Genomic DNA, 26324 nt, shown 5'->3' on the forward strand with positions numbered 1-26324 from the left:
TCCAAGTTTATGCTAATTAGGTTTGAAAATCTAATGCCATTGGTCACTTTTTAAAAAAAAATTATTCTAATTAGTTATATATATGACACTAGGATGTATTATAATTCATATTACACATATAGAACACAATTTTTCATATCTCTGGTTCTGTACAAAGTATATTCACACTTGCCACAGTCTGGCTGGGCACAAATCACAAGCCACTCAAGCAGGAACAAACTTTATATTTCCGAACTCCCCCGAACGCCACCCATGCGGTCCTTCCAGCGACCACACACCTACTGGAACTCCCTACACCGGAACTCCACCACCAAGGTGAACTCTTCAGGAATCCCCAGGAGAGCTCAACTGGAACTCAATGGGAACTCCCCGAGAACTCAAAAGTCATCATCTTAATGGCTCGCTGGCGTCATCTCTCAACCACTACTTCTGGCAAAATGCCAGGGGCCATTCCGACTCGGCTGTGGCTCTCAACATCTCCCCCCTTCTGTTTAATTAAACAACAAGCATGTGGCTTAGGGACTGTGCCTGTCTTAGATTGTCCAGTACTACATATGGTTCTTACCTGTCATTGGATGAGCTGACCTCAAGGTGTCACCCTCCTGTCTTAGGTTGGTACCATTACAATTGGATCTTACCCGTCATTGACTACTGGTCCAGCATACAGCCATACTTGTGGATAGGCCTTTACACCAGTGGGCGGGGGGGGGGTGAGGTTCTTTGCCTCACCTCTGTTGGCCCCCAAATTTGGTCTTTGCACCAGTGGGGGGGGTGAGGTTCTTTGTTTTTTGCCATCATAACCGTTTTCTCATGTCTCTGCATTCATAAAGTAACCATGTATACTTCTCATTCTGAAAATATCATCTCAAAATACAGGTCCCAAATTTCAGAATTGTATTTGATTCTTTGTATTTCCCTCATTTCTGTGCAAAGGTCTTCAAGGTCATATGGATCATCCTCCTTTTACTTTGTGGGTTTTCTTCTTCATCTTCTTTTCATCGACCTCCTGGTCAGAAGTGATTGCAGGATTATCAATACCACCTTTCCAAGTTTCAACAGGAGAAAGAAGTGGATGTTCTTCACTTCCAGGATGTCTTCCTTTTCTTTTTGTTTGTGAAGTAGTGAAAGCCTCATCATCACTTGCATCTGAATGTGTTCTTCTATAATATGACTTGGCTTTACTAAACAAGGTTTTAGATTTATATTTATATTTAGAAGGCCTCCGTTCCCCATGACCTTTTGAGGTTCTATCAGAAAATCCATTTTCTTCATCTCCTTGTGTGTTATTTACAAATGAGTTTCGAGTTTTAATAATTTGATTCGGACTATCATCTGGGACAACATAAATCTCATCAGAATAGCCCTTCTGTTTAAAAATTGTGTCAGTGGGTTCTGCATAGTTATCTGAAGAATCCATATCTTCAGGATGTGCTACAGGCACCCGGGAGGTCTGTTTTCTTGGATTTTTACCAATACCAGCTTCAATTGTTTTTAAGAGATTTGGATGCAATTTTTTCACATTTGTCTTAGGTACAACTGGTTTAGGTTTAATAGGTGGAGGCACTTTATGGTTGCGTTCATGATCGTGACAGTTTGGAGTGCTATGAGCAGGGTATTCATTTCCTTCCAAATCTAACCTATATCTGGAATGGTCACTAGGTGTTGGAAGCAACTATACATCATTCCCCAATTGGACTATAAGGAGGTGGTGCTTCTGTATCATCGTCTGAATCAGGGTAGTTGTTATAAGGAAAACAATCTCTGGGAGATGGTAGAAAAACATCTTCACTTTGATGTGTTGACTCCCTTGTATTATCAGACAAGTAAGAATTTTCTATCATTTTTTTTCTCTAGAACATCACTAAAAAACAGAGTAAAGACCTAAGTTTGCCGATGATACTGAGATAAAGAATACAGTGCTGTAAATTTAGCAGTGATCTCAGTTGCAATGTGTTCTCCTTCAGTCACTAACTCCTTGATAGCCTCATTTTCAAAAAAATCTGCTTGGCTGTCAGTAACTGCCACCAATTGTACAGGAATGGTATCTTGAACTTCTGATAGAAATGCTCGAAGCATTCCCATTGATGCTTTCTGTTTAGCAGAGTAAACTAATATATACCCATGAACCAGTTCATCCTTCCTTACTCCAATTGAAGAGTTATATGACAATATTGTGATCTGTATTCTCCTCCTTTTTTCATCGATAATTTTATCAAGCATTAAGGAATTATTTTCTCCAGCTTGAGCAGCACTGCAAGAATGAGAATCAAGGAATGGTGAAAGAATAAGATCCACACTAAATGGATCACCACACATGGCACACATGACAGTTCTCAAGTCAGCTTCTGATACATCCTTATTGGTGGGAACTGGGCTCACCTCATCTAAATTGTGTTTAACTGATTCCAGTACTCCTCTTAGAGCTTGCTTTATTTGGGTTTCATTAAATTTACGAGGATATGTACCTGCAGGCACATCTACAAAAGGACACTGTATAACTTGATTGCCAGTTGTTGCCCTTGGTGCCTGAGAATGGGAAGGTTCTTGTCATGTCTTCATGCATGTACTTAGGGTAATGATGTCCATCTCATTTCCACCGTCTTTTTAACCCCCTTGTTCCCTTCTGACCCTTTCCTCTATCTAGGGTTCGTCTAATCTTACCATGCTGCCCCTTCCAACCTCACAATGAATCAGCCTTCTTATATCAGAGAAAACATTTAGCATTTTTTTTTTTTTTTGGCAATGGTTAACTTCACTTAGCATTATATTCTCCAACTCCATCCATTTTCCTGCAAATACCATGATTTTATTCTTTTTTATTGCTGAGTAATATTCCATTGTGTGTGTGTGTGTGTGTGTGTGTGTGTGTGTATATATATATATATATACACACATACACACACATCACATTTTATTTATCCATTCATCTACTAAAGGGATCTAGGTTGGTTCCAGAGTTTAGTTATTGTGAATTGTGCTGCAATAAATATTGATGTGGCTGTGTCCCTGTAGTATGCTATTGTTAAGTCCTTTGGGTATAGACCGAGGAGAGGGATAGCTGAGTCTAAAGGTGGTTCCATTCCAGTTTTCAAAGTAATCTCCATACTGCTTTCCATATTGGCTGCACCATTTTGCAGCCCCACCAGCAATGTATGAGTGTGCCTTTTTCCCCACATCCTTGCCAACACTTACTATTGTTTGTATTCATAATAGCTGCCATTCTGACTGGATTGCGATGATATCTTAGAGTGGTTTTGATTTGCATTTCTCTAATTGCTAGAGATGTTGAACATTTTTTTCATGTATTTATTGATTGATTGTATATCACCGATTGAGAAGTGTTTGTTCAGTTTCTTGACCCATTTATTGATTAGGTTATTTGTTTTTCAATGCTTGACTTTTTGAGTTCTTTATATACTCTAGAGATTAGTGCTCTGATGTTCAAGTGGTAAAAATTTGCTCCCAAGCTGTAGGCTCTTTATTCACCTCACAGATTGTTTCTTTTGTTGAGAAGAAGCATTTTAGTTTGAATCCATCCAATTTATTAATTCTTGATTTTAATTCTTGCGCTGTAGGTAGGGTCCTAATCCGATATAATGGAGATTGGGGCCTACTTTTTCTTCTATTAGACACGGGGTCTCTGGTTTAATTCCTAGGTCCTTCATCCACTTTGAGTTTTGTGGATAGTGAGAGATGGGGGTTTAATTTCGTTTTGTTGCATATGGATTTCCAGTTTTCCCAGCACCATTTGTTGAAGAGGCTATCTTTTCTCCAATGTATGTTTTTGGCGCCTTTGTCTAATATAAGATAACTATAATTATGTGGTTAGTCTCTGAGTCGTCTATTCTGTACCATTGGTCTACCAGTCTATTTTGATGCCAATACCATGCTGTTTTTTTTGTTACTATTGCTTTGTAGTATATTTTAAGGTCTAAGTTCTTGAAACAGTGGTCAGAGCAGTTAGACGAAAGAAATGAAAGGGATACGGATAGGAAAAGAAGAACTCAAATTAGCACTATTTGCCAACGATAGAAGACCCAAAAAATTCCACCAGAAAACTTCTAGAACTAGTAAAAGAATTCAGCAAGTAACAGGATACACCCTTAAATTAAAGGCTTTTCTGTATATCAGTGACAAATCCTCTGAAAGCTACTCCATTTACAATTAGCCTCAACAAACAAACAAACAAACAAAAACCCCCAAAACCCCACAAACTTGGGAATCAACCTAACAGAAGAGGTAAAAGACCTATACAATGAAAACTACAGAATGCTAAAGAAAGAAATTAAAGAAGACCTTCCTTAGAAGATGGAAAATCTCTCTTGTTCTTGAATAGGTAGAATTAATATTGTAAAATGACCATAGTATTAAAAGTATTATACAGAGTTAATGCAATTCCAATCAAAATCCCTATGACATTACTCATAGAAATAGAAAAAGCAGTCATGAAATTCATCTGGAAAATAAAGAGACCTGGTATAGCTAAAGCAATCCTATTGGTCAGTTTTTGAGTCCTAACCTCCATTCAGGTCTGCCCCATTTCATATTCTCATAGGTTCTGGAAGTGGGAGGTTGAGATCATCGAATGGAACTGGTTGTGCTGCTGCTTGGCTTGCCTCAATGCTGTCTTTTCGTGCCTTGGCGCCACCAGGCCACGTGGCTGGGCTCCTAGGGACTGTTCTTGCTGCTTGGGGCAGACACTGCCCTGCTCCATTGCTTAGGTGCCACTTCTTGGTAGGCCGGCTGTGTACCTTGTAGCAGGGTACCCATGTCAATAAGATTATATTCAGTGGTGAAATATTGGAACACTTTCCTGTGAGATCCCAACAAGATAAGGATGGATGCTTCCGCTTATGATTATTTTTTTCAACATTCTACTGATATCCCTTGCCAAAACAGAAGGCAAGAGAACACAATAAAAGGCATCCAGATAGAAAAAGAAGAATTTGAACTGTCACTGTTTCTTGACAGTATGATTTTATATGTAGAAAACCCAAAGAGTCAACCAAAAAACTGTTCAAACTGATAAATTAAGTGAAGTGGCAGGATAACAAAAATCGATGTGCAAAAAGTAGTAGAGTTTTTCTACATTAACACTGAACTTTCCTAGAAAGAAATCAAGAGAACTACAAAATCAAGGGAAACTACAAAACACTAATGAAAGAAATTGAAGAAGACAGACAGACAAATGGAAAGATATCCTGTGTTTGGGTTGGAAGACTTACTGTAAATGTCAAATGAACTTTCATTGTGTGTGTGTGTGTGTGTGTGTGTGTGTTACTCTTAGAAACAGGAAAGTTAAACGTGCTTTGTTACCTTTTTAATCAAAAGTTCTTTTTTGTGAAACAGAAACTTTTTCAACTTTATTAGAATTGCAGCCCTTTGTCCAAATGGATTTTATGAAAATAGGATAAATAAAACAAAACTGTAAATGAAGTAGTCGATGGAATGGAAGTCCCTGTCAAAATTCCAGTGTCACATGTCTTTATTCCAAGTCTCCTTGTAATTACTTCTGGAATAGTCTATATATATATATATATATATATATGAATGAATGACAAAAACAGATAAACAAAGTACTCCCCTATATCTGGAAAACCCAACCAATATTGAAATTGCTGGCATTATCAATTACATTTATCCCAGCATATACTTATATACATGATTATTATTGAAAGTTCAAGTTAACTGGAAAGAAAATACAAATGCAAAAATAAGTTTTTCAGCTCTTTTTTTCTTTAAAGGTTTATACTTTCATTCTGATAAGTTAAGGATATTATGAGGATTAAGGATACATAGAGTGTTTCCCCAGCATGTGCAAAGCCCTGAATCCCTAGCAGCATCTTGGGGGAGTGGGAGGAAGTCAGGGTCCTGTTAGAATTCAAGAATTTGCAGGAGGCTTACCAGCCTAGTTTAAAATATCACTTAATTATGAATCAGTGTTTTTCCCTGGCATTGCCACCTTTTCAACTTGATGATCTTGGCTTCATATATCAAATGCAGCATTTATTAAACAAGAATACTAAAAGCTTTCTGATGGGAAAACCAAGCGAGTTTGGGCAGTTATGTGTGTTTTACACAGATACTGCTGTTAAATACTGAATGATTCTATAAAATAAAAATGATTAGGAAATAATTTGACTGTGGATTACTGGCATTTGTATATTGAAGTCATTGAAATCTTTCTGAAAAGTGCGTGATATATTTTAATTATTTGTGTGCTACTATTAAGTGCCATAATTTTGTTGAGTGTTTTTTAAGTATTAAAGTTGTTAAATGGGTAATTAAATGCATGTATTATACCTTAATAGGCAGACTACTCTTTGAAGTGAAAGTAGTAATTTGTAAATGTGTTCTTTTGCCCCTAGCTAATTAGAGGCCGAATTATTTTCATAGTAACAGCTCTGAAGAGAACAGTCAGTTTGTCAGTTCAGGCCTTTCTCTATCAACCATAAAACTTTCAGATTATTTATTTTTTATTATTACCAAAGTCTTGTTATGTCAGTTGTAAACAGCATGGAAAATACAAGTAATGGGGAAAAAAAAAAAAAAAAAAAGCTCATGACCCAATAGGTAAACACCATTAACATTTTTATTTTATTAAAAAAAAAATTTGTTTGGGGTGTGTACTGTGTGTGTGTGTATGTGTGTGTTGTAGTCTCAGGCTAATACACAAACAGGGAAGTTAAATTTATTTTGCTTCTTTTTCAATCAAAAATTCTTTTTTTGTGACACAGATGATTTTCAATTATTTTATAGCATTGTGGTCCTTTGTTTAAACAGATTTTTATGGAAGTAGAATAAATAACAACTGGTACTGTGATCGTTGAGGATGGGATGGAAATACAAAATCTGTGTTTGGCTTTTTTTCACTTGTCTGGATTGTCTTGGAGGTATAATCGAAGAACTCTAGAACTTCCTAGAAGAAGCATTAAGCTGGGCACAGTGGCACATACCTGTAATCCTAGCTACTTCGGAAGCTGAGGAAGGAGCTTCACAAGTTCGAGGCTAACCTGGGTAGCATGGTGAGAAGTGACACTCTGTCTCAGGGGAAAATAACAGCATAGTTGGAAAAATTTTCCTAACATTTTTTAATGGCTGCAGAGTATTCCATTATATGACATCTGTGAGAGCCCTGGAGGGGTTCTGCTTAGATCTCCTTTTAAGAATTTTGCTTTGAGGAATGTTAGTTGACAGCTTCCCGTAATAGAGCCTTTGAGATTTGCTGCATCATTGATCCATGGTCACATTCTCCCTGGGTATTTCTCCCCAAGTAACTGAGCCCAGCAAGGTGCTAGCATCTGCCTTTTCTGCTCAAGGTGAGATTTCTCTAAGAACATTCTTTGTATTTGAGCTCTGTGTTGGGCAGGTAGACCAGAGCTGTAGTGGTTTGAGGGTGTTCTGATCTCTTCTTTATTCTTTCCTTTCACAATTGACAGGCCTGTATCATATCTTGAAGTCTTTCTCTACTCACTCCTCTTGCTGTTTCTTCATTCATTTTCCCATAGGCATTTATCATGATAAATTTTTCACATTTGTAACTCCATCTTGGTTTTGCTTCCTAGAGAACCTCAACTGAAATGCATTGAGATTTTTCTTTCTTTCTTTGCAGACTGAGGAACTGAGCCCTGGGGCACTCAACCATCAAGCTTCTGTATTCCTTCTCCCTGCAACCCCCCCCCCCCCACCCTTTTGTAATAGGATCTTGCTAAGTTGCTGAGGCTGGCCTTGAATTTTCCATTATCTTGCCTTATTCTTTGCAGTTGTTAGGATTACATGGGAGCACCAGTACCACCTTTCTGGCAAGTGTTTTTTTTTTGTTGTTGTTGTTGTTTTGTTTTTAAATATATTACAATTTTCACAGGATAGAAATGCACCCTTCTGCAAAACTTCATAATGTCCCATCTTCATGTGTTTGCATCATATTCTCAGTTATGTCTTTGTATCTTAATTTTACCAACTTTTAACTGTATCATCTTACTGTTTTGAAAGATTAAGAGAATTAGTATGTCTGTCATTTCACTTTTTATTAGTTTTTGTTTACCCAGCAGTGTTATTCTTGTGATGCCAAAAGCTTACTTTATACTTAGTTACATAATTAACTGTAGTTTAGACTATATTTGATTAAAAATTATTTTTGGTAATTAATTGGTAATATTATTCTCTGTAATACATAAATCTAATTTAGTCCTGAATCAAAGTTGAAGTTATATAGGAGGAATATAATGGCTCATATCTTAGCTCTGCCAGTGAAAGTGTTCAGATCTTTAGAGTCTCATCTGTCTTTGTTCTTTTTTTGCTCATTTTGTCATCAGTGATCAAGAGCACAAGCCATACTTCATGGGTTTGAATCCCAGCATCATCAGTTACTTACTATGTGATCTTGGGCAAGTTTAGTCACTACAAACTTGGTGTAACAGTTCACATATTGTTGTTTTTAATATGCTCTGACAAACCACCATAAATTTAGTAGCTTAAAACAAAATCCTTGATAATTTCATACTTCTATAGGCAGAAGTTCAGTGGGTTAAGTTGGGTCTCATTGAAGTCTCATAGGGCCTAAATTAAAGTGTCTTCCTGAGGCTGGTTGTATTCAGGAGGCTGTAGGGGGAGAATCAGTTTCTTGATCATTCAGATTGTTGGCAGAGTTAATTTGTGTTTGATCAAAGAACTGATGTCCCATTTGTTGGCTGTTGGCTCAGAGATTGGGGTCCTACTTAACTTCTTTGTTGACCTTGTTTCTTTGGCTTATGGCTCCTTCATTTGAGAATCAATAGTGGAGGGTGGAGTTCCTCCCAAGCTTCAGATTTCTTCTGCCTCTTCTGCTGCTTCTTTTTAACTGATTGTTTTGTTTTGCTTTCCTCTTTCTTTCTTAAAGGTCAGTGTGATTATACTGGGCCTACAAGAATTTCCTTATTTTGAAGTCTGTTACCCTTTTGCCATGAAATGCAAAATACACAAGTGTAAAAATGGGGCAAAAACTTGGGGGTTAGGGTTAGGGTTAGGCACAATCCCTCTTCTGGCCTCTGTGATCCTTATCTATCTCACAACATCTATTCATCCTATCCCAAGATCCCTAAACTTCTTTTATATATACCCTATTGTAGTTCAAAGTCTTATCTAAAAATCTGTGGACCTATGAAACAATTTAATTCTCCCCAAAGTACAATTCTGGGACAGTTACAGCCATTCTGGTTCAAAAAGGGAGAAGACAGAAAAAAAAGGAGCTATAAGTTCTAAGCAATTTTAAAAATCAGTTGGAGAAACTCCAGTAGATGTCAAGGCCTGGGAATAACTTTGTGATTTGTAGCTTCACCCTTTGGGCTTACAGCTGAGCTCTCTCTCAGATTACTTTTATGTTTTGTGTTTTTTTTTCCCCTTCATTTTTTGTTTTTCCTCAGATTTATTGATTCTTGGTTGTCCATCTGTATTCATGAAAGAAAGATTAAGCTGATCAGTTTAGTAACTTGCCTGAAGTTCTCTGCTGCAGGTTTATTTTATCAATAGATCTTTCCTTGACTGTGGCATGTGGTAGGCTTAACTCTCAAGTACTTCTCAAAACCATACATTAAAAAAAAAAAAAAAAAGTTCTGGGCCGGATACCCCTCCAAAACCAAACAACTGTTGTTCTTTTTGTAGGTTTACCACTGATAGCTATACAAAGCACAAAGATATATGTAGTATATTGTAGTACTAAAATTTGAAGGAGGGGTTATTTGTGGGGGTGCAAAAAAATCTGAAACAATTCCTTGGGGTTGGTAATGGAAAGGAAGGTTGAGGGATATTGCCCTAAGGTTATGGTTGACTAGGAAACTGGCTGTTAGGCACCCATAATTTTCAAAATAAGCATGCTTCATCTGAGGAGTGGATTGCTTTAATGTTTATGTGCTCTGCTTTGCTTTAAGGCACTTTTATTTAGAAAGTAGCTTTTTGACTTTAAGAATTGTATTCCATTGTATAATATTCATCATAACCATATTCATTCATACATTACATCTTTCTGCTTAAAAAACGTGAAATCTCAACTATTTTATCCTCTTCTACTTTACATACCTTCATATGTAAACCATTTCCTCATTTGTTGTTTGTGTTCAGCTGACTTTATTTTTATTTTAAATCTAATTGTGTTTTGCTTTGTTGGAATTATGATTTGCTGGGAGACTGGCATAGCTAAGACTAAGTCATCAAACTAAGAAGAGAAGAATTGTGAGATGATAAGTGTTAATTTTTGAGGATGAAGTATTGATTTCAAACCATATTTATTTACATAAGCTTTGTGGATAATAGTTAATGGTGTAAAATATGGAGTCAGACTGTCTGAGTTAGAACACTGGTTTCACAACTTGTTGGGGATGTCATTTCTGAGCCACAGTTTTACCATCTGTAAAATGGAGATGATGATACTATCTACCTCATGAGAATATCCATGACTTAATATATGTAAATTGCTTAGAATTGCTTAAGAGATAATAATTGTTAGAATTAATATTATGTTTGGATTTTAAGTTCAGTATTTGATTATGTTCTAAGTTTGTCTAAGTACAAGGCACACAGAATTGAAAAAAAGGGGTGAAATTTTTATATTGAAAGGAGAAGTATACTATGTTTTCCACTATCTAGAGTTGGAATAACATTGGGGACTGAAAGAATAATCTGGGAGGTTAATGAATACTTGATTAATAAACCAATACTTCAATCATTGAGCCACTTTTTAAGGGTGTTATACAGTGTTTGTGGCCATATCAAGGTGTTGCCGTGGTGGCTTGTTGTTAGTTTTCTTACTTAGCAGTCATTAAAGCAATTTATCTTTGTCATTTCCTAAATTTCTTCCTTAGTAGTAAAAGTTGCTCCCAATTTTTTAAAAAAATTCCTCCTTGAAGTTTTTGAAAAATTAAAAGTTAGAAGATTTTGTTTCACTATATTGTATCACAGAGTCTCTGAAGTCTTGTCACAAAAATATTTTTCTAGTATTTGAGTGTTACAGTATGATTATTAGTAATTCCAGTGTGTTTTATCTAAACATCCTTTTTTAAAAGAAGTTTTTATTTTCTGATTAAAAACACCTTGAGTAGTAGTATTTATGTATTGTTTTTTTGAACTAGTTGGTTGACTAGTTTTTGAGCTCGATTGTTCAAAACTATAAAATTTTTAAATTTAATAGTTTTTTAATTTAATTTAAAATATTTAAATTTAAATATTTTTAATTGTGAATATTCATTAAGTATAATGACTACTTAATGATGTGGAAAGTATCAGCTTTGAATTCATTTTACAGAAACAAGTTTGTTTTTGAAAGTTTCTTATTCTTGCAGAATTGAACACTGTTCAGATGACTTCGCTGGTAAAGTTGGGGTGATTGTGCATATCTTTATGATGAGGTTTTTGGAAAGAGAGATCTATCTTCAGTGAATTGCCAAGAGAATGATTTTCTTTAAAATAGTCAAATGTCTTTTGTATATATTTTTTTCCTAGTCTTTTATATATCTATGGAATATATACACGTAAACACAAATTATATATGTTGCAAAGCATTTTTATACTACATTTAGGCCAATTATTTTTTTAGTATGGTTGCATGACAGTTTGCTAGTATATTACAGTACATACCCCCTCCTTTTTTTTTTTTTTTACAGTACATACCCTAATGGTCCATTGCTAAATATAATCCTGATTATTATTCTTTACTGTATCAGTTTTGTGCATTAATAAACAAGGCATTTAACCATTATATGTTATTAAATGTAGGCTTTACTTTGAAATTTATAAACCTTGATAGCATTTCAGAGGTCATGAATATCAAACATCCCTTTTGTTAAGAAGTTCCTCTTTTAAGGTAGTTGAATTTTTTCTTTCATTTGGATAATGGGCTGTGTTGAGCTTTGGTTGTTAATTGATAGATGTGGTATCCTCTCTGAGAGAGCTTTTAAAATGCATGACACGTATTTCAGAAAGCAGCTGTTGCTATGGCAACTCTCAGGTCACTTGCAGCTCAGCTTACATGATTGGCTGCTAATGGAGTCTAATATGCTTGAGAAGAGAATTGAGCAAATGAAAGAGGGTTTTGAAGGAATCCCCTTAAACCTCTTGAAGTTTAACAGAATAGCACACAAAAAATTAACACTTTATGTTAAACAATTTTGCTGGAGGCAGTTTTATGAATAATGAAAGTAAGCCTGTACAGATTTTCAGAAAAATAATTTTCAGAATCTTAAGAACATTGGCACCTTTTATGTTGTCACTTTTTTGCATTTTACTATTTGTTTAAAGAAACATTTTCACAGCTATCAGTTAACTTTCTGTGCTCTACTCTCTGAAGCATATACCTCAGAGAAGTTAATTGGATTGAGGAATGAAAAAGCTGTTAATTCTGCAGGGTCAGAAGAAGTAGTAAACCAGAAATAGTGTCTAAATTTACTCTGGTTACGTGAATTACATTAGAGTCGCCTCTCATTTGGATTCTTATGGTAGCCTATGAATACCTGCCTCTCTTATAAGGGTATATGGATGATATAAAGGGAGATGGTAGTATATACGTTGGATTTTTAAGGCCTGTAAAGTAAGTAAAATCAAGCATAATTAGGAACTGCCATAATAAAAATTAATAGAGCCATGCAAAATGGCACAGGAATATTTCTTAAATGACAGTTTTCACCAGTATCTCATTTGCAACTATAGTGCTAAAATGAAGGTTGTTCTACTAGTTTTGGCAAGTAAATAATAGCAAATATAATTCAGATACAATTATGAATTTATATTTCAGATGAAGTTTATTCAATAATAAGCTAAAATCACCCTTAGTTTTACAAAGTCAAATTATTCCTATCTTCAGCTGTTTAATTCAGTAAGTGTAGGAATTAGGCTTAAGACATGTAGCTTATGTATATGCTACTTTTAATTTATTTTAGAGCTTTAAGAAAATTACTGCTTAAAGAGGTAGTGTTGAAATTGATACACTAAGCAAGTTTTAGGTTGGCATGAATAGCTAACAAAATTTGCTAACAGAAGTGACTTGTCAAAATTACCCAAATGCAAATTTTTATTAAAATTGCCTTGCATTTCTTATTTTCTATTAAACACTCAAAAGTGTTCAATAAAAACTTTTCAAAATAAATTTCCAAAGAAATCTATTAGTGGAGTGCCCCATTACTTTTTTCAGAAAACATCTTTGAAGTTTAGTGAGTATAAACACTAACCACCAAAATCTGTGAACCTATAATCAGTTTGAACTTTTGGGAATATATGTTTAATTATTTTGTTTTTAAATGATGTGTCTAGTGACCTGGTAAACATAAGTCCTTACTAGGAACCTAATATCCTATTCTGCCTGTGGCAGTACTAGTAGTACTAGATTATGCTATTTTCTCATATAATTTTTTACAATAGTCCCATTTTATATTTAACACTAGGAAATATAAAGTCCAGGAAGTTAACGTGCAGATCCACAATTTCAGCTAACTACTAACGTTTTCAAACATTTCCTTCTTTAGTCCTTTTTGTGTGTAGTAGTATATATAAAATGTAAAGAAGAGATCATTCTTTATATACAAATCTTTTATATATAAGTCTATATGTTGGCCACTTCTAAGCATTTCATGTTTTATTCTTTTTGAACTTTTTTTAGTGGTATAAAATATTTTACTGGTGATTGCTTTCCAATTGTAGGACATAGGTTGATTATTATAAATAGGTCAGGGTGGGTGAATAATTTAAAATGTTAATATGTTTGCTTATTTATATATACTAACCCCTCCCCCCCAATTGAACTCAGGAACACTCAACCACTGAGCCACATCCCCAGCACTATTGTATTTTATTTCGAGACAGAGTCTCATTGAATTGCTTAGTGCCTCGTTTTTGCTGAGGCTGGCTTTGAACTCAAGATCCTCCCGCCTCAGTCTCCTGAGCTGCTGGGATTACAGGCATGTGCCACTGCACCTGGCTTTATTACTGATTCTTGAAGAATTTCTAAATAAAAGATATTTTATTTAAAAATTTCTAAATAAAAGATATTTTATTTAAACCTAGAATTTATTTCAAGGTTTTATATATGTGTGTGTGTGTGTGTGTGTGTGTGTGTGTGTGTATTGTTTTCTAGAAGAGCTTTGGATTTTTTTTTCACTGTTAAATTATTTTAAATTTACTTGTGAGGTCTCAAGTGCAGAGTTGAATTAATCCTGCCTTCACTTTATGACATACAGTAATTATTGACTCATTTAGATCCTGCTTTCAGATTACCTTCTTTTATCTGTATTATTGTTCTCCTCTCTTACCATAGTCATGGACATTTTGATAAGCTTGAGACACACACATATGCTTATTTGTATTCATTTTTGTAAAACATATATTGTCATTTTGTGTGGATATATTTCTGGTCACACAGAAATTGTGACAAATTGACATTCCTTTGTTTTCTGCAGTTTATCCCCTCATTCACCATTGTTTTACCCCGGATTTTTTTGTGATAAAATTCACTTAATAAGATGTCATCTTAAACACCTTTAAATGTATAATTCAGAAGTGTAGGCATATTCAGCTATCACCATCATCCATCTAGGACTTTTCATCTTGCAAAACAGGAATAACACACCCATTAAGTAATAGCTCTCTAATACCCCACCTCTGCTCCAGTCCCTGGCATCCACCATTCTACTTTCTTTCTCTGAATTTGATTACTCAAATTATCGTAGATAAAGGGAATCATATAGTATTTAGCTTTTTTGTGACTGGCCTATTCACTTAACAAAATGTCTTCAAGGTTCATCCATGTTATAGTTTCTATTAGAATTGCCTTACTTTTTAAAAGTGAATAATATTCCTTTGTATATACTGCATTGTGCTTATCTGTTGATCTGTCAGTGGAGAGTATGATGTTTGCTGTGGTTTTTCACATATTGCCTTTATTATATTGAGGAAATTCCCTTCTATTCCTAGGTTACTGGGTGTGGTTATCATTCATAGGTGTTGAATTGTGTCAAAAAAATTCTTTTTTGTTATTGAGATGATTATGCTATCCTCACTTATTTTGTTAGTATAGTATATTGCTATTGCTGTTTATTGATTTTCATATTTTGTATTCTAGAAATTATATTTTTCTAAGTGTATAATCCTTTTAATAATCTGCTGGATTTGATTTGACCACTTTTGTAGTGTTTTGGTAGACAATATAGTGAAGTGGTAAAAATTGTGCTTAGGTATGTTAGCTTGAATCCTAGCTCTCTCTCTCTCTCTTTTTTAAGTTATTTTTTTTTAGTTGTTGATATACCTTTATGTATTTATATGTGGTGCTGAGAATCAAACCCAGTGCCTCACACATGCCAGGCAAGTGTGCTTCTGCTGAGTTCTAGCCCTAGCCTTTTAGTAACTGTAGTATTCTGGGTTTCATCATCTAGTGCCTCATTTTTATGATTTTGTAAAATGGGATTATGAGTAGTTCCTCCTCTTGAGAGGATTAGGCAAATGCTTATTTTTAAGCCCCCCACCCCCATTGAATTTGGACCTACTAGGCAGGTGTTCTACCACTGATGTACATTCTTAGCCTATTGTAAGGATTGGATTAATTTTGTGTGTATATTGTTTAGAACAATGCCTGTCACACACTATATGCTATAAAAAATGTGTTAATACCAAATTTTAAAAAATTAAACCAGAATTTTAAATGAATTGATACATTTCTGGAAAAATCACATCTTAAGGTAACTCATCCAAAAGCATGAAATAGCTCTCTGTTGATCAAAACTTTCATGTATTTTTAACAGAATAAGAATTTTCTTCTTCTTCCTAGTATTCATTATTCTTGATCACTAGTTCTTAGCCAGATGTAATCCAGATGTAATTTTGCTGCAGTGTGGGATGTTTGAAAATGACTAGAGATACTTTTGGTTGTCTCTTCTGTTACTTGTTCCTGCCATTATGGTTTAACAAGTCTTGATAGTACTATCATAATAACATTATAATTGCTTTCCTTGTATCAAGACTTTAAAACCTTTATTCTTTCCTACATCTTGCCTAAAATAAATTTTTATAAAATATGACTTCACTGTACAAAATGAAGTCGTAAGTTCCCTGGATAGACATTGAAGACTTTTAGAAACAAATTTGAGTAGGTTCTGGGAGGCGTTAATATGTAGTATATGTATCTGTAAGTTTTTAATAATTGTCTGATAAGATATATTTGGGTCCATACAACTGGGGGAAAAACACAGTTCTTTCATATATATATATATAATATTTTATTAATTATAGTAAGTATAGAGAAGCAAGAAATGTGAAAGTTGAAATTAATAATTTTACTGTTCAGACAAAATGATTAGTCTCTTCCTCCTCCTCCTCTTTTTTTTGGGGGGGGGGTACTGTATATTAAACCCACAGTGCTTTACCATTTAGCTACATCCCCAGGCCTTTTTTATTTTGAGACAGTCTGGCTAAGTTACCTGGGCTGGCTTTCTATCTCAGCCTTATGAGTTGCTGCAATTACAGGCATGCACCACCATGCCTGGCTGTTAGTCAACATCCTCCCCTAGGTTGGTTTGTTGGGTGTTTTATTGGTGCATTATAATTATACATAGTGGTAGAATTTGTTTTTATGTATTTGTACATGTACATAACAATGTATTTCTGTTAATCTCATTCCCAGGTATTTCCCCTTTCCTTCCATCTTCACTTCCCCAGGTCCCTTTTCTCTATCTGCTGATCTCCCTTTGAGTTTCATGAGGGGGACCCCCACCTTTTCCTTTTTCCTCTCTAGCATTAACATGCAGGAGAAAACATACAATCCTTGACTTTGAGTTTGGCTTATTTCCCTTAACATGATGTTCTCAAGTTCTAGCCATTTTCTTGCAAATGACATAATTTTATTTTTATTTATGGCTGAGTAAAAACTCCATTGTGTATATAATATCACCTTTTATTTTTCATCATTTGACAGGCATGATGATTCCATACTTTGGCTTTTGTGAATTGTGCTATAAACACAGGTATGAATGTATTGCTATAGTATGATGGCTTTAATTCTTTAGGATGAATACCAAGGAGTGGTATAGTTTGGTCATATGGTGGTTTCCATGCATAGTCTTTTGAGTAGTCTCCGAATTGATTTCCATAGTGGTTTTACTAAATTAGCAATCCTATCAACAGCCCATCCTTTCCAACATTTATTATGTGTTTGTATTCTTGATGGCTGCCATTCTTACTGGAGTTTGATTTGATTTGCATTTTCCAATTGCTAATTATGTGAACTTTTTCTCATATATTTATTGGCTATTTGTATTCTTCTTTTGGGAAGTATATGTTTAGTTCATTTTATCCATTTATTAGTTGAGTTTTTTTAGGGGGGGTGTTAAGTTTTTTGAGTTTTTGTTTTGGGGGTGGGATACTAGGGATTGAACTCAGGGGCACTCAACTAATGAGCCACATCCCCAGCCCTATTTTGTATTTTATTTAGAGACAGGATCTTACTGAGGTGCTTAATGCCTCACCTTTGCTGAGCCTGGCTTTGAACTGGTGATCCTCCTGCCTCAGCCTCCAGAGCAACTGGAATTACAGGTGTGTGTCATGGGGCCGGGCTAAATTTTTTGATTTCTTTACATGTTCTGAATATGAATCCACTGTCAGAAGGCTAGCTAGCGAAACTTTTCTTCCATTCTATAGGTTCTTTCTTTATATTTTTAATTGTTTCCTTTACTGTGTAGAAACTTTGTAATTTGATGCCATCCTATTTATTAACTCCTGGTGCTATCATCTGAGTTTTAGGGGTTCTATTGAGAGAGTTGATGTCTAAGCCAATGTGTTGGAGTGTTGTCCCTGTTATTTTTTAAATATGTTTTTAGTTGTAGATGGACACAATATCTTTATGTATTTATTTTTATGTGATGCTGAGGATTGAACTCAGTGCTTCACTCATATGAGGCAAGTACTCTACCACTGAGCTACAGCCCAGCCCTGTCATTGTCCCTTTGTTTTCTTCTAGGAGTAACATAATTTCTGGTCTGATTTCTAGATTTTATCCATTTTGAGTTGACATTTTGTGTGGGTTTGTCTCTATATCTTCTGTTCTATACCATTGGTATATGTGTCTGAATTCATATCAGTACCATGCAGTTTGAGTTGCCATATCCCTGAAGTATAATTTGATGTCAGGTTTTGTGATCCTTCCAGCATTATTATTATTATTTTTTATCTTATAATTGCCATGGCTGTTCTGGGTGTTTTATTCTTCCAAGTGAATTTTAGGTCTAGTTCTGTGAAGAATGTCATTGATAGTTTGATGAGGATCATTGATTGGTTTTCATAGTATAGCCGTTTTAACAATATTGATTCTGCCTAAGAACTTGGGGGGTGGAGGTTTCCATCTTTTTGTATATTTTTCAATTTCCTTTCTCAGTATTGTGTAGTTTTAGTTGTAGGGGTCTTTCATTTCCGTGGTTAGATTTATTCCGAAGTATTTTATTTATTTTTTGAGGCTTTTGTGTGTGAATGGGATTGTTTTCCTGATTTCTTTTTTAGCAGATTCATTATTATTCTATTAGAAGAAAGCCATTATTTTTTTGTATATTGATTTTATAACCACCTACTTTGCTAAATTTGTTAAGTAACTCCAGCAGTCTTCTCATGGAGCTTTTGTATCTTCTAAGTTTAGGATCATATCATCTGCAAACCATGATAATTTGACTTCTTCCTTTCCTATTTTTATCCTTTATATTTTCTTCTCTTGCATAAATGCTTTAGCTAGAATTTTTAGTATTGTATGGAATAGAAGTAGTGAGAGTATATTCTTGTCTGATTCAGATTTTATTCTATTTATTTCATTTTTATTTTTTTGGTACAGGGGATTTAACACAGGGGTACTTTACCACTGAGGTACATCCCCAGCCCTTTTTATTTTGAGATAGGGTCTTGGTAATTTTGGGGGATGGTGGGGCAGGTACCGTATTAAACTTAGGGGCACTTGACCACTGAGCCACATCCCTGACCCTATTTTATATTTTATTTAGAGACAGGGTCTCACTGAATTGCTTAGTTCCTTGCTTTTGTTGAGGCTGGCTTTGAACTCATCACAATCCTCCTGCCTCAGTCTCCTGAGATGCTGGGATTTCTGGCCTCAATAAATTGCTGAGGCTAGTCTCGAACTTGAGATCCTCCTGGTTGGCCTCCCAACTCACTGGTATTATAGGCATTTGCCACTGTGCCCAGCAGGTTCCAGATTTTAAAGGAAATGCTTTGGTTTTATTTTCCATTCACTATCATGTTGGCTTTGTTTTGTTATATATACCCTGTATAATGTTCAGGTAGGTTCTTTCTATCCCTAATTTCTTTAGTGTTTTTAGCATGAGTAGGTAATGAGTTTTGTCAAAGACCTTTTCAGCATGTATTGAGATGACATATGTGTTTTATATCATTAACTGTATTTATGTGATGAATTTCATGTATTGATTTGTATATGTTAGAACTTTTCATGCATCCCTGGGGAAAAAGTCAACTTGATCATGTTGTACAGTCTTCTTAATATTTTGTTGAATATGATTTATTGAATATAATTTGCTAATATTTTATTGAGATTTTTGCATCTAAGTTTATCAGGGATATTGGTCTCTAATTTTCTTTCCTTGATGTGGCCTTACCTAATTTTGATGTGAGCGTGATACTGACTTCATAGAATGAATTTTGAAGTGTTCCATTCCTTTCTATTTCATGAAATAATTTTGAAGAGCATTGGCATCAGTTCTTCTTTATAGGTCTGGTAGAATTCAGCTGAGAATCCATCTGGTTCTGGGCTTTTCTTCGTTCAATGATATTTATTATTGCTTCTATCTCCTTGTTAGTTATTGGTCTGTTTGTTTTGTGTGTCCTCTTGTTTCAATTTGGGCAGGTTGTATTAGAAATGTATGCATTTCTCCTAGGTTTTTCAAATTATTAAAATGTAAGTTTTCAGAATAGTCCCTAATGATCCTCTGGATTTCTGGGGTGATTTCTTCTTTCTCATATCTAACATGACATTAATTCTCATGTCTTCTTTCTTTCTTTTTGTTAGTTTGTCTTCTGGCATATCAATGTGGTTTATCTTTTCAAAGAACCACTTGTTTTATTAATCTTTCGTAGGCCCCTCCCCTCAACTTTATTTTGGCTCTGACCTTAATTATTTCTTTCCTTCTATTGGTTTTGGAATTGTTTGGTTCTTGTTTTTGAAGGATCTTGAGGTATATCATTGAGTTCTTTGAGATCTTTTTTTTCTTTTCTTCTTTAAAATGATTTATTTTATTTTTTTAGCTCTCAGATTTTCTTTTGTAGACACTCATGGTTATAAACTTTCCTCTTAGAACTGTCTCCATAGTGTCCCAGAGGTTCTGGTATGTTGTATCACTATTCGCATATGATTCTAAGGATTTTTAAATTTTCTGATTTCTTCTTTACTCATTTAGCCTTAAAGTGTATTGTTCAATCTTCATATGTTTATATAGTTTCTGTAGGTTTTTTTTTAGGGGGTATTTTTTATTGCATTATGTCTTATAAATAATTATATCATTGTGTGTGAGTGCGTGTGTGTGTGTGTGTGTGTGTGTGTGTGTGTGTTTGGTAGAATTGCTTTGTGGCCTAAGATATTGTCTATTTTGGAGAGGGTTTGATGAGCCACTGAGAAGAAAGCATATTCAGCTGTTTTTGGGTAAATATCTATAGGTATCTGTTATGTTCATTAGATTTATAAAATTTTGAGGTCCAAAGAGTTTTTACTAAGGTTATGACTTGATGACCTATTTATTAGACAGATGTATTGAAATCACCCAGAATTATTGTACTGGAGTTTAAGTCTAATCAAGTAGGGTCTGTTTTAATTAGGTACACTAGCATTTGTTGCATAAACATTTACTATCGTCACATATTTTTGTTGGATTGTTCTCTTTACCTGTATGAAGTTACCTTCTTTGTCTCTTCTGATTAATTTTAGCTTGTTGTCTTCTTTGCTGGATACCAGAGTAACTACTCCTGCCTTTTTGGGGGCTTCATTTAGATGGAGTATCAATTTCCAGCCTTTCAGCCTGTGGCTTTCTTTGACTGAAAGGTGAATCTCTTGCAAACCATAAATTGTTGGGGCTTGGTTTGAATTGAGACTATTTACATTTAATGTTATTATAAAGAAATGTTTATTAATCCCTGCCATTTTGATTTTTTTCGAATGTGTAATTTGATCTGGTTTCTCAAATGAGATTTTCTTTTTTGAGTTCTGGGGTTTGTTTTTGATGTATTCTTTTTGATATATTTTATTAAGTATTTTCTGTATGCCAGTTTGGGCAAAAATATTCTAAGGCTGGAGATATAGCTCAGTTGGTAGAGTGCTTGCTTCACATATACAAGGCCATGGGTTCAATCCCCAGTACCACTACCACATTTAAAATAATATATGTATGTATATAGGTTCTTCTTATTGTGGAAGGCTTTTATTTCTTGTTCAGTTCTGAAGGATAGCTTTGCTGGATATATCAATCTTGGATTGCCATTTTTTCCCCCCAGTATTTTAAATACATCATTCCAAGCCTAACTGGATTTTAGAGTTTGTGATGAGAAATCAGAAGTGATTCTGATTGCCTTGCCCCTAAGTGGGACCTGACATTTTTCTCTTGAGGCTTTTAAAATTCTATCCTTGTTCTGTATGTAAGGCGTTTTAATGTGTTGTGGAGAAGTTCTTTTTGGATCTTGTCTTTTTTGGGGTTTTGAATGCATCCTGTATCTGGATGGCCTTCGCATTTTCAATTTGGAAAATTTTGTCATTTTTCTGAAGAGGTAAGCAATTCATAACCCTTCATCTCACAGCACTAAGAGTTCTTGTATAATTTGGTCATGGGTATTTATTTTCTTTTCTTTAATACTGTCTGAATGTTCAAGTCTGGCCACTTTCTCTTTTAGCTCTGAGATTTTATTTTGAGCATGGACTATTAAAGAGATTTCCAACTGAACATTTTATTTGATTCATTGTATCTTTTATTTCCAGAATTTATTTTTTGGTTCTTTTTCAGTATCTCTTTCTTCTTCTTAAATTCATATCCTGTACTGACTTTCTCAATTCATTCAATTTTTCTTTCTTTTTTTTTTTTGGTGGTGGTGGTGCTGGGGATTGAACCCCAGGGCCTTGTGCATGCAAGGCAAGTACTCTACCAGCTGAGCTATATCCCCAGCCCCAGGTTGTTTCATTTAATATTCTCTTGAATTTATTGTTTTTAATAATCACTTTTGAATTTTGATATTTCATGTACTTTTTATCTTTGTTGTCAGTTGCTGGTGAATTATAAACATTAGGAATTATTATGTTACCTCATTTCTTCATATTTCTTATATTCCTGTGTTGCATTTTATATATCTGTTGGGATGAATTTCTCTTCCATTCTTAATGTGTGGACTTTTTTATGGCACAGCCTTCTCTTGTGAAAGTGTCTTAGATTGGTCTAAATAGATACCTCCTAGGTATGGTATCTACAACCTTTGTTTTAATCATCTCTGATTTTGCTCTAGAAGTGGATGTTCATGAGTAGAACCTGAAGATCTCTCTCACTGGGGGCTGGTCATTAGTTTGTTGTTCTCTGTATTAAAGTATAGCTGATGTTTGATTGTGGTTAATTTATATGTGGAGGAAGTTGCACTGCATTTTGGCTGGATTTAATTCAGCAGCAGAATCATTACCTTGTGAACATGAAATGTCCCTGTGGATTTACAGCACATCACTGAAAAGGGAGAATCAAACAACAGCAATCACCAAAGCAAACAATATATAACATTAAAATAAACAATTAGTGCCTACTAGGACATCTACAACAGTAATTACCACAAAAACAGGAAATGTGGGATCAGAAATTGCCAATAGCAAAAATAATAAATAAGGGTGAACTAGATCTCATGTTAAAGTAGACAACAGGTGTCGACTATGTTATCCATAGTACTGGTACTGCAATCAAGTGAATATTGGGGGCAGGAGTTATATAAGCTAAATAGTTCTAAAAGCTTTTAAAAATACAGTTCATTAAGACAAAAGACAATGTGACAGGAAAGTAGAAGAAAGTTTACAGTGGTTCAAAATGTGAATAGAGAATGCAGAAGAGATGGAACAAGTAATGGTTATAAAGAGGAGGAGAGAAAAAACAAAGAATAGGATTTGGCTGTTAGCAGGACTTATGTTTTTTTAAATTATTTTTTATTTGTTTTAATTAGTTATACATGACAGTACAATGACTTTGATATACATATTTGAATCAGATGGGATATGATTTCTCATTTTTCTGAGTGTACAGTAGAATGAAACAGACATTATTATTACTGTGTGTATGTGACTGCATGACCAATATGATTCTGCAACCTGTACAAGCAGGACTTAGTTAACAGGAAAAAGAGAAACAAACAAAAACAATAAACCTCAAACCCCAGCCCTCAAAAGATGAGAAAAGAAAGAGTGACCATTTTAAAAACAATACTAAACATGAGAAAAAAAGAGAACCAATCAACACAGCAAAAACATGGATCCCCCTCTCCCCAGGAATAAAGATTCTTGATGAAATAATGGAAGAATTATCTCCACTGAGGAGGCAAAACAGTTAGCAAGGATAGATGATCACTGCCCTTGTCTCATTGTCCTTTAAGTTTCTTCTTGGGCTGTGTACTGATGGAGAGCAAGTCATGGAGGTTCTTAATCCCTACCCCTTTTTGTATTATTTCCTTGAGCTTCCTGCCCATCAGGCCTAAAACTGAAGCTGGTTGAAATGAACTTTAGCTTCCCCCCTCCCCCCTCCCCTCCCCCCTCCCCTCCCCCCTCCCCCTCCCCTCCCCCCTCCCCCCTCCCCTCCCCCCTCCCCCCTCCCCCCTCCCCCCTCCTTAGAGAGAGAGAGAAAGAGAAATTTTTTTTAATATTTATTTTTCAGTTTTCGGCGGACACAACATCTTTGTATGTGGTGCTGAGGATCGAACCCGGGCCGCACGCGTGCCAGGCGAGCGTGCTACCGCTTGAGCCACATCCCTAGCCCTAGCTTCCCTTCTGATACCCCAGTATAAGGTTAGGATGAAATGGGAGATACTGTTGATTGGAGTTTTGTCCAGAGACAACAGATCTGTGCACTCCCAGGATGGTGCTGCTGCAGAGTTCTGGTGGCTGGGGCTTAGACCTAGGGACTTTGATGGGTGATATCTAGTCTGGAGAAGTTAGATCCACACTCTCTTAGATCCCAACATGTGCTTGGAATTTGGATATCTCAGGAGTCTCCTGAGGATACTACTCATGGAGCTAAGGGAGCCAACCTTCCCCCACACAATCTGATGCCTCCAAATATGGCCATCTGAGGCTTAATCTCTTGAGTATATCCGTACCTACCCCATCCAGTTTTATAACCCCCTTCATCTGGTTTCCTTGTGAACTGCCAGATTCAAAGAAAAAGTAAGTTGCATCCCCCCCCCCCACACACACACACTTTGATTCCCTTGGGTACAGTCTTCTCTGTGTCTGTTTCAATTATGTTCTGCTGAGTACACCGTAGGTCACATAGTAAGCTCTCTCTGGGACACTGGAATTTTTTTTTGCTCTCCTGGCTCCCACTATAGCAAGTATATAGAGTAAAGAAAAGAGAGACTTTCTCAGGATAGCTCTTGCCTCTGCTCTCTGATTGTCAGTTGAGAAATAAAGAGCACTTTTCAAACATCATTTCATTGTACATCCTCTGGATCAGCTAATTTCAGTTTGTTTTTCTGTTCTACAGGTTTTTCCATGCTAAATTTGTCCCTTGTGTTTCTTTATGTAATGCGCCAGTTTGCGTTTTATTATTGTTGTTAACCCTGCCATAATTGACTTGGTTCTGATGTATTCTTTCTTGTTCTTTGTTCAGTGCACCCAAATTTCTGGGTCTACGAGACTAATTGTTCAGTATTGAATTTCACTCTTTCACTAACCTCACCGCGGTACTCCCATTGCTTGAATCCCAAGCCATGGAGCAAGTAGGAATGCAACTTTCCTCTAATCTGCCATCTTGACTCTACTCTCAAGATATCAGTTCATATTACAGTTTCTAAAGAGACTATTAGTAATAGCCCCCCCCCCCACTGTGATCAGAAGAACTGACAAGAACAATTAGAGGAAGAAAAATTTATTTTGGGGCTTATGGTTTCAGACCTCTCAGTCTATAAATGGCCAGTTCTATTCCTTGGTGCCTGAGATGATGCAGAACATCATGGCAGAAGTGTGAAGTAGAGGAATACGGCTCAGGACATGATTTTCAGGAAGCAGAGGGAGAGGAGAGAGAGTAAGCTCATCTCACAAAATATAACTCCAAAGACATGCCCCCCAAAGACCTATCTGTACCTGCCTATAGTCACCACTTATTTAATCCCTTAGTGGGGATTAATGCACTGATTTGGTTAATACTCTCATAACCCAATAATTTCACCTCTAAACCTTCTTGCATTGTGGCACACATGAGCTTTTGGGGGACATAATACCTAAAACATAACAGAGACTATAAAAACCAAAGGTTGAATGTTTTCGCTGGTATGTGGAAGCTAAACCAAAATAAAGGGTTAGAGGAAGAAGAGAAGTTGAGTGGATTTAATAAAGCCCAACATAAAAAGGGAAACAAAAGGAAGGGAGGGTTAGGAATAGAAAAGACCGAATAAATCTAACAAAACATAAGAAAAGAGAATAGAAAATGAAAATATCTAAGTGAATCCCACCAAGGTGTTCACTCACAAGAATGGGGTCCTAATTAGAACAAGATGTATCCCATGCTTGTATAATTTTATCAAAAATGAATTCTACTGTCATGCATAACTAAGAAGAATCAAAAAAAAAAAAAAAAAGGAAAAAAAAACCACCCCATTCTAATGGGAATAGTGTTATCCATAGGTATCTTTGTGGTTTTAACTTGCATTCTATTATTGATTAATGATTTGGGCATCTTTTAATATGATTATTTACCATCTAAATACCTCCTTTGGTGAATGATGTCTTTTCTCTTAACAATTTTTTTCAGGTAGGAAAGTTTTTAATTTTAATAAAGTCCAACACACTTTTAAAAAAATACATTTGCTGCTAATATTTTATACCTAAGTTTTTTTTTAATTTTATTTTTTAGTTGTTGGTGGACCTTTATTTATTATTTATTTATATGTGGTGCTGAGAATTGAACTCAGTGCCTCGCACATGCTAGGCAAGTGATCTACTGAGCCACAACTTCAGCCCTTGTATATAAGTGTTTTTTTTTTAAATACTTGTATTGTATTTTTTTTAAATACTTGTATTGTTATTTTGGATGGAATTTTGATTTTCTAATATTTTAACCAGTTTTTTTTGTATATAAACACATAAA

General features: G+C 35.3%; 1 protein-coding gene and 1 pseudogene across 2 annotated transcripts in view; one reads left to right on the top strand and one right to left on the bottom strand.

Moving 5' to 3' along the window:
• The window catches only part of Stag1 (STAG1 cohesin complex component), a 373003-nt gene that overhangs the window by 60636 nt on the left and 286043 nt on the right, over positions 1–26324 (top strand). The window lies entirely within an intron of this gene.
• On the bottom strand, positions 953–4714 carry LOC114091416 (rho GTPase-activating protein 5-like; annotated as a pseudogene).

The sequence above is a fragment of the Marmota flaviventris genome, chromosome 8, assembly GCF_047511675.1.
Source record: "Marmota flaviventris isolate mMarFla1 chromosome 8, mMarFla1.hap1, whole genome shotgun sequence".
Lineage (NCBI taxonomy): Eukaryota > Metazoa > Chordata > Mammalia > Rodentia > Sciuridae > Marmota > Marmota flaviventris.